Genomic DNA, 8,358 nt, shown 5'->3' with positions numbered 1-8,358 from the left:
GCTAACCAGCATGGACTGGGGGCCTGCTCCAAGCCCTGCACATTCAATGTGCTCACCTCTCTGTCACTGAACTCCTGCTGCGACAGCTGGGCTGCTCCTTGGGAGCCGTTCCTGGCAGTCACCTTTACTTCCTTCGTCCTGGCCCTCTCCAGGCCTGCTTCCCCTCTCCAGGCCTCCCTCCCTCCCCAAGCCATCTCCTCCCCAAGCCATCCCTTCCCTAAGCCTGCCCCACCTCAAGGCCTGCTTCATCTCCCTAGTCCCCTGCAAACCTTAGGTCCCTCCCCTTTTTGCCTGGCATCCAAAATTCTAAAGAAGAAACCTGCCTAAAGGATCAATATGCTGACTGACAAGTCCAGTTTCTTTAGATTTATGGGATCTAGAACAACATAGCACTCTTCATATAACTTAAAACACATACTTCCTTTCCATAGTCTTTCATGAGAAACATGAGCATTTCCGTGAGGTTTGGCTCACAGGAAAACACCCTGTCCTTCAGAAGGGAGCGCAGGAACTCCTCTCTGGAACTTGAATTCCATTGCAACCAGGCCAGAAGGAAACAGAGCTGGATGTCAAGACTACATTCCGGACCCAGCCTTTCTGCTCCTCTCCTCCCTGTAAACATCAGCTGCACCCCTGGATTCTCCAAGGCAGACCTCCAAGGACAGCTTTATCTATTTACCGTGGTGGTGGTCCTTGAATAAATCTGATTGCCTCCCACCAGCTCTCATCTCCCAAACACTGGCTTTCAAGTGAGATGCCCAGATGTCAGTCCAGGGACACTAAGGGACAGGACTAGTATGACCCCTCTTCTGTGATGAGATGTCTAGGGTGTAAGGATGGAGGCACTTTCCCAAGGCCACACATTGGTCCACAACATATGGACTCAAAATAGTTCATCGTATCAGCAGAAATGAAAGTGACGTGGGGCCAGACACTTTGTCATTTTGCTACCCATTCAGAGCCATCAAAAGGGCTTGCGATCCCAGGTCCTGACTGACTTCACCTTCCTCCAGGGCAGTGGACCACAGGTGGAGAACCAGGAAGTTGTTGCTTTCCCAATAGAGCAGTGGTTTTCAACTTGTGGGTTGCGACCTCCCAGAGGTCGCAAATCAGATATCAGATATAAGATATTTACGTTACAATTCATACCAGTAGCAAAATTACAGTTATAAAGTAGCAATGAAAAATAATTTTGTGGTTCGTGGTCACCACAACGTGAGGAACTGTATTAAAGGGTCACAGCACTAGGAAGGTTGAGAACCACTGCTCCAGGAAAATACTTAGTCTTCCTAAAGACAGCTGTTGGCTCTAGGCAGAGTCCAACAGGGTGGCCGTGTTCTTCCCTTTCTAGGAGTTGATGTCAAGTGTCTTCCTCGGTCATTCTCTTCCCCATTCCCTAAAGACAAGGTCTGCTACTGAATCTGGAGTCTGTAGTTTGTTGACCAGCAAAGCCCCAGCAAAGCCCCAGCAAAGTCCCAGCAACCCCTTCCTGTTTCTGCCCTGCCCTCCCCAGCTCTGGAGTTACAAGTGTGTGTGTTCATGTCCAACCTTTTCGTTTGTTTGTTTAAACCCAGTTCTGGGGATCTGAACTTGGGTGGTCCTCCTTTCACAGCAAACGCTCTTAGTCGCTGTCTTAGCCAGTGTTCGATTGCTGTGAGGAGACACCATGACCACGGCGACTCCTATAAAGGAAAACATTATAACTGGGTCTGGCTTACAGTTCAGAGGTTTAGTCCATTATCATCACGGCAGAAAGCATGGCAGCCTGCAGACAGACATGGTGCTGGAGAAGGGGCTGAGAGTGCTACATCCGGATCAGCAGGCAGCTGGAAGGGAATGTCATACTAGACCTAGCTTGAGCATTTGAGACCTCGAAGCCCGCCCCCTTATGATGCACTTCCTCCAACGAAGCCACATGCACTCCAACAAGGCCATCCCTCCTAATAGTGCCGCTCTCTACGAGACCTTGGGGGCCATTTTTATTCAAACCACCACACCCACCGAGTCATCTGCTGTTCCGTAAACCTTTAAGTGACACCAACTCCAGTCTCTTCAGAGAGACTTCCTCACTGGGTCTCATCCTCACCCATACATCATACAAAAGAAAGAATTTCTCAGCTTGCTACAGGCTGCAGCTTAGCACAGACCACACTCTGTGTCCAAGCAGAGCCTGTGGGGTGCTTAGCATGCAGAGACATGCTGTCTGTCTGTCCTGCGGCACCTTCCTGAGATGGGGTGCTTTCTAGTTTAGTTATGTCTTCTGTGTGCTTATGTAGACTAGGTTTTTCTTGAGATTCACAAACCACCCCTGTGTTAGCTACTTTTTGTTGCTGTGATGAAACGCCATGCCCAAGGCGACTCAGAAGCAGGTGTTTATTTTGGATTATGGTTCTAGGGGGATTGGAGTCCATCGTGGGAGAAAGGCATGGCAGGAAACAGCAGGCAGGGCCGCCACAGGAGCAGAGGCTGAGAACTCACATCTTCAAATGCAGGAGAGAGAGAGAGAGAGAGAGAGAGAGAGAGAGAGAGAGAGAGAGACAGAGAGAGAGAGACAGAGAGAGAGACAGAGAGACAGAGAGAGACAGAGAGAGACAGAGAGAGGGAGGGAGACAGAGAGAGGCAGAGAGAGATAGAGAAACAGACAGAGACAAAGACAGAGAGAGACAGGGAGACAGGGAGACAGACAGAGAGAGACAGAAACAGAGAAACAGACAGAGACAGAGAGAGAGAGAGAGAGAGAGAGAGAGAGAGAGAGAGAGAGAGAGAGAGAGAGAGAGAGCTGGAAATGACAGGAGGCTTTAATCTCAAAGTCCGTCGTCCCCAGTGACATAGCTCTTCCAGGAAGGTTGCACCATCCATACCTCCTCCAAAAGTGTCACTAACTGAGGACCAAGTGTACAAATGCCTGAGACTGTGAGGGACATCTCATCCAAACCACTACGTCCATTCTTTCTTTATGACCTTTATAATATATGTCTGAATGTATATGTGTATAATAGTAATGTGTGTGCTTGGCTGCACGCGAGTGTGCATATGGACAGTAACCCTTCCTAGCAATGTCAGCACTTGTGTGTGAGCCTGTCTGTCTGCTCTAAATTGAGAGGTTGTTGGCGAGGAAGTTGGTCCACTGATGCCTGTGTCCCTGGCATGGAGCCCAGGACCTACATGATGCTCACACATTCTGGTGGGATGAATGATTTCTATAAGGGCAAGCTACCACCACAGACTTTCCTGGAAGCTGTCATTTCATACACCAGCACATTGGCTTGAAAACAATGAGAGGCAACCTGAAGAGAGATGTTAACATCATGATTTGTTTTAAAAGTCTCCACGTCTCGCCGGGTGGAGGTGGCACACGTCTTTAATCCCAGCACTCGGGAGACAGAGCCAGGCAGATCTCTGTGAGTTTGAGGCCAGCCTGGTCTACAGAGTGAGTTCCAGGAAAGGCACAAAACTACACAGAGAAACCTTGTCTGGAAAAACCAAAAAAAAAAAAAAAAAAAAAAAAAAAAAAGTCTTCACGTCTCTCCACTCAAAAATGCAAGCATTATCAGTGGATATCAGAAAACTGGACTCTGGGATATCACCATGTAGATCTGGACCATATCCTAGGCTGCCTGAGTGGTGTGAGTCATGTAGGAACAGCGATTCGAGGTGTAGTTCACAGAAGATGGCCAGAGTACGATCACAGCGGAGGAGTTACAGCTTGGCGATCACAGCAGAGGGGTTCCAGCACAGGGCTGGTCCCCCAGCTTCTCCCCCAGCCCTGTCCCTCCCTCTTCCTCCTCCTCTAATAGAATGGCAAGCAAAGCATAGTGATCCCTGTCTCAGAGCTATTCTCTAAGCACTGGGGGCATCTCAGGGACAGGACCTGGATTCTTGGCTTTTTCCATTGTGGTCTCTTGGTCTTTTCTTTCTCTCCTTTGCACCTGGGTGCTAACTGGAGGCTCCCCGCCCTCTAGGGGAGCTGGGTTTACTGTCTCCTTTATGTGCGGTCTGGCTCCTTGCCATCTCCCCTTGGTACCAAGAACCATTGATGAAGGATGGATGCAGTCCCTGTCCCTATTATCATCCCTCTCCTTGCTCTCATGAGTACCCGGGGTGTCTAGAAGGCACGATGGTGCGCAGGAGCTACTCTTTTGGTGGACCTGAGTTCAGTCCCCAGCACTAATAATGCTCACAACTATCTGTAACTCCAGCTCCAGGGTGAGCTGATGCCTCTGGCCTCCGTGGACAACTGCACTTGTGTGTACATAGACACACAAACATACATACATTCATTAAAAATAAAACCAGTCTTAAAAAAGTTAACATTGACCTCCTAGTTTCATTTTGTGGCTATGGTAAAATACTTGGACAACAAGGTCTAAAACCAGAAAAAAAAAGGGGGGGGGCTAATAATAATTCCAGGCTACAGTCCATTATTGTGGGGAGGACCGGAGGGCAGAAACTTGAGGCAGCTAGTCATAACACCCATAATCGAGGGCAGAGATGAATGAATGCTTATTTGTGCTTGATCCCACCTCTGTACTCACACAGTTCAGGATCCTCTGCCTAGGGAACGATGCTGCCCAGAGTGAGTGGGTCTTCCCGCCTCAGTTAACGTAATCAAGACAAGCACAGATACAGTCACATGCCAACTTGATCTAGACAGTCCCTCACCGAGACTCTTCCCAGACGATTCTAGATGGTGTCAAGTTGATGATGATAAGGGGTGAGGTCCAGCTGCTGGAGTTGTGTCAATTCTCAATTTTACAGTAGAAAGCTGGAGAACGTTTTTGCTTAGTTTTGGGTCCTGGAAGATTTTTTGCCTGTGTTTATCTTAGAAGTTCTATGCTTTACATTTAGTTCTAGGATGGATATTGTGTGAGGTGTGAGGTGTGAGGTGTAACTGAAGCAACCCCTACTCCCCCACAGCCACAGCACAGACTCCCCTTGATCCTCCAGAGATGTCTCCACTAGATTGCGTCCTTCGTCAAAATAACCTGAGCCTAGGTGTGAGGTCTGTTCCGAGTCTTCAGCTTTTCTTCACTGACCCATGTGTCTCCCTTCGGCCACCCCTGCATTGTCTCCAGGACTGACCCCACAACAGCAGACCTGAAGACCCACATCACTCTTTGTTTTTAAGATTGTTTCAGCTCTTCCATGGCCTGCATCTCTCCAAGTAGATTCTAAAATAAGCTTCTTTATGTCTACTGAAAACCTTGCTGGGGGTTTTCATAGGAACTGGCTCCGTCCGGGGAGAATGGACATCTCTCCTGTCCAGAGCCACGGTCAGTATTCATCACATTTCTTCGGTATCCACCACCTTTCACTTCCTTCTAACTTTTGTCAGGAGTTTGTCATTCCTTTGGGGTTTTTTGTTTGTTTTGTTTCTGTTTTGCACGCAGGTCTTATTTTGTGTTTTACTTTTTTGAGTACCTGTAAAAGGTAGTTGGGTTTTGTAATGTTTCTGCACCCTCACTGACAGAATAGTAGAAGAGCAGTTGGCTTTTGTCCATCTCTAGCTCTTTTTAGATTCCTTAGAATATGATCTTCCATATGGTTCTAGAGATCAAACCCAGGGCCTCACACACACTAAGTATGTGGTACTCTACCCTAGAGCTGCACCCTTACCTCCTTGAGACCTTATGTAGATGTGGGCATGACATCTGCAAACAGTTTTATTTATTCCCAGCTATATATTTTCTTGATTACACAGCTACAGTCTCTATTACTACACTGAATAAGGATGAACAGTCCTTCCTCATTCAACCTCAGAATAAAAGCATCTAGTCTTTCACCAGTAAATATGACATCGCTGTGGGCATTTTGTGGATGCTCTTTTTCAAGGTGAGCTCATTTGCATCTGTAACCAAGATGCTAAGAGATTTTTAAAGTCACAAACAGGGGCTAAATTTTGTTAATTATTTTTTTCTACTTTAGTTGATATGGTTGTATAATTTTTCTTCTTTAGTTTCTTGTTATGGTGGTCATTTTTAGAGTTATATCAACCTTACATAATTAGAAGAAATCCTAATTGGTTTCACATACACTTCTTTTTTATACATTGTTGACTTAAGCTCCTGATGTTTTATTGAAGAAGTTTGTGTCTAAGTTTATGAATAATACTGCTCTGTTGCTTTATTTGTGTGAATTGGCTTTGCCTAGCTTTGGTAATTAGGAGATAATGATCTCATAAATGAGTTAAGTATTCACCATTCTCTGTTTTCCAGATAAATCATGTGAAATTGGTGTTAATTCTAAAACCTGAACCTGGAAATCCAACTATGAATTCAATTTCTCTGAGGATTATAGGATGATTCAGAGCAACCTTTTCCCTTCATTGTGTTTGGCAGTTTGCAGTGTTTGAGGAATTGGTCTGTTCCTTCTTACTTGATGACATCATGAGCAAAACAAGTCATTTTCTCTGAACCTTTATAGATGGCTGTAGGGTCTGTAGTGACATACGTCTGTTGCTGTATTTGTGTTATTAGTGGTTTGGGTCTTATCTCTTAAATTTTGTCAGTTTTAATATGGGCTTGTCAATATTATTGATCTTTTTGTTTGTTTTAGACAGGGTCTCACTTTGTAGCTCTGGCTGGCTTGGAACTCACTACGTAGACCAGGCTGGCCTCAAACTTCCAGAGATCTGCTTGCCTCTGCCTCCTGAGTACTGAGATTAAAGGTGTGCATCACCATGCCTGGCCCTTTTAATTTTTCAATCAGTGAATCAGTTTGTTATTGGTTTGAGGATGTCCTCATTTCCAACATACATTAGTGCTATTACCCCATCTCACTCCTGCTTCAGCTGAGCCCTGTGAGTTTTGAAATGAAATGTATTTTCATTTATATTTAGTTCTATGTATTTTTAAGTTTCATGTGTTTCCAGCCCCCCCCCCGCCCCCGCCCCCCAACATTGTCTGATGCTATTCCCGGTTTGATCCCACTAGTCTGGGAGCTTTTGTTGATGTGTGTTTTGTGGTCTCATCTCTGTAGGGTCTGTCTTGGAGAGCTGTATTCAGCTCTTGTTGGTTGGAGTGTCTTATACATGCCAGTTAGATTCCACCGGGCAATTCTGCCCTTCTTCTGTTTTTCTGCTGATCCTCCACCCAGTCACTCTGATGTTATCAGTTGCCGGGAAGGGACCCTGAGGTCCCCAGTGGAATATATTCCCATTTCCCCTGCCCCATTTGGACCACATTCAACTCCCTCATAACACCAACCTTAGTGTAGAGAGTGTGTGTGTGTGGAGGGCTAAGTCCCTGGAGGTCTAGCCTCAGAAACTAACTCTACCTCTCACTGTGTGTGTGTGTGTGTGTGTGTGTGTGTGTGTGTGTGTGAAGTCCCTTTGCATTGCCTCATTTCGTAGAAAAATAGAAAAGACCAAAAGCATCAAAGAAGCCTGCAGAGGAACCATCCACACACCTCTCACTAAAACACTTCACCATCCTGGTGTCCCCCGTGCGACATGATCGTGGCCGAGCTGGGGTCAGCACTGAAGTCCCAGAGGTGACTCCTGCTTCACAGTCTCAGGAGGTCATAGCGAGGGCTGCGTCAGTTTTCAGGCTCTGGTGTATGTCTTGCTTGTCCGAATGGAGGCCGGTGGGATGGGAAGCAGAGGAGGAGGGGCAAGAGGCAAAGGGGACAGGGCATGGGGTTCAGAGGTCCCCACTTTACCGCGGATAGGCCTGGGTATCTTCTGTCCCCTCATTGGCCCGTGTGGAGAGAGGCTCTGGGATTTACGGGGTGGGGTAAGGAGGACTCACCGGGCAGGAATGGTTGGCTCCACTCACCAGCGCCTGGTATCTGAAAGATTACAGGAGCTCACAATTCACCTCAGGTCTGTGTTTGACTTCAGGGAAGGTGTGCGGAAATGGCTTCAGGGCAAGCACATCAGTGGGGTGTGGGCCCAAGGAACCCCCCCAAAGTCAAACACTAGCCCCATATCTTACCTTCTGACTCACTTGCCAGGAGAGGATGGTAGCTGCTCTCTTTTTGATCTGGGGAGAGAAAAATTATTGAATTGCATTATAAAATACTGCCTTTTCAGTGATGACAGCTAATTCTTCACATCTGGCAGTTAATAGGGAAGCAGAATTCAGAGAGAGCCACAGACCTACCCTCTTTTACCCTGTCAGCTCTAACACCTGTACCAAGTCTTCCATTTTTCTCTCAGGTTGTTTTAAACCTCAGTGACCAGTTCCTTTGGATGTAACACTGCGGTACAATGATTCTCCGTGTATGATGACAAGCCTTAAAAATCTGCACATGAGGGTTCCAGTGCAGGAGGACCTGAAACCTCACTGCCCACGTGGTGAGGGCAGTGTCACCTCCAGGCCACAGCTGCCCTCAGGAGATCTGGACAGAGTCTGGGCT

This window comes from Peromyscus leucopus, chromosome 16_21 (genome assembly GCF_004664715.2).
Source record: "Peromyscus leucopus breed LL Stock chromosome 16_21, UCI_PerLeu_2.1, whole genome shotgun sequence".
NCBI lineage: Eukaryota > Metazoa > Chordata > Mammalia > Rodentia > Cricetidae > Peromyscus > Peromyscus leucopus.
The sequence above is the reverse complement of the archived record's forward strand: the minus strand, read 5'-3'. Positions refer to the sequence as shown.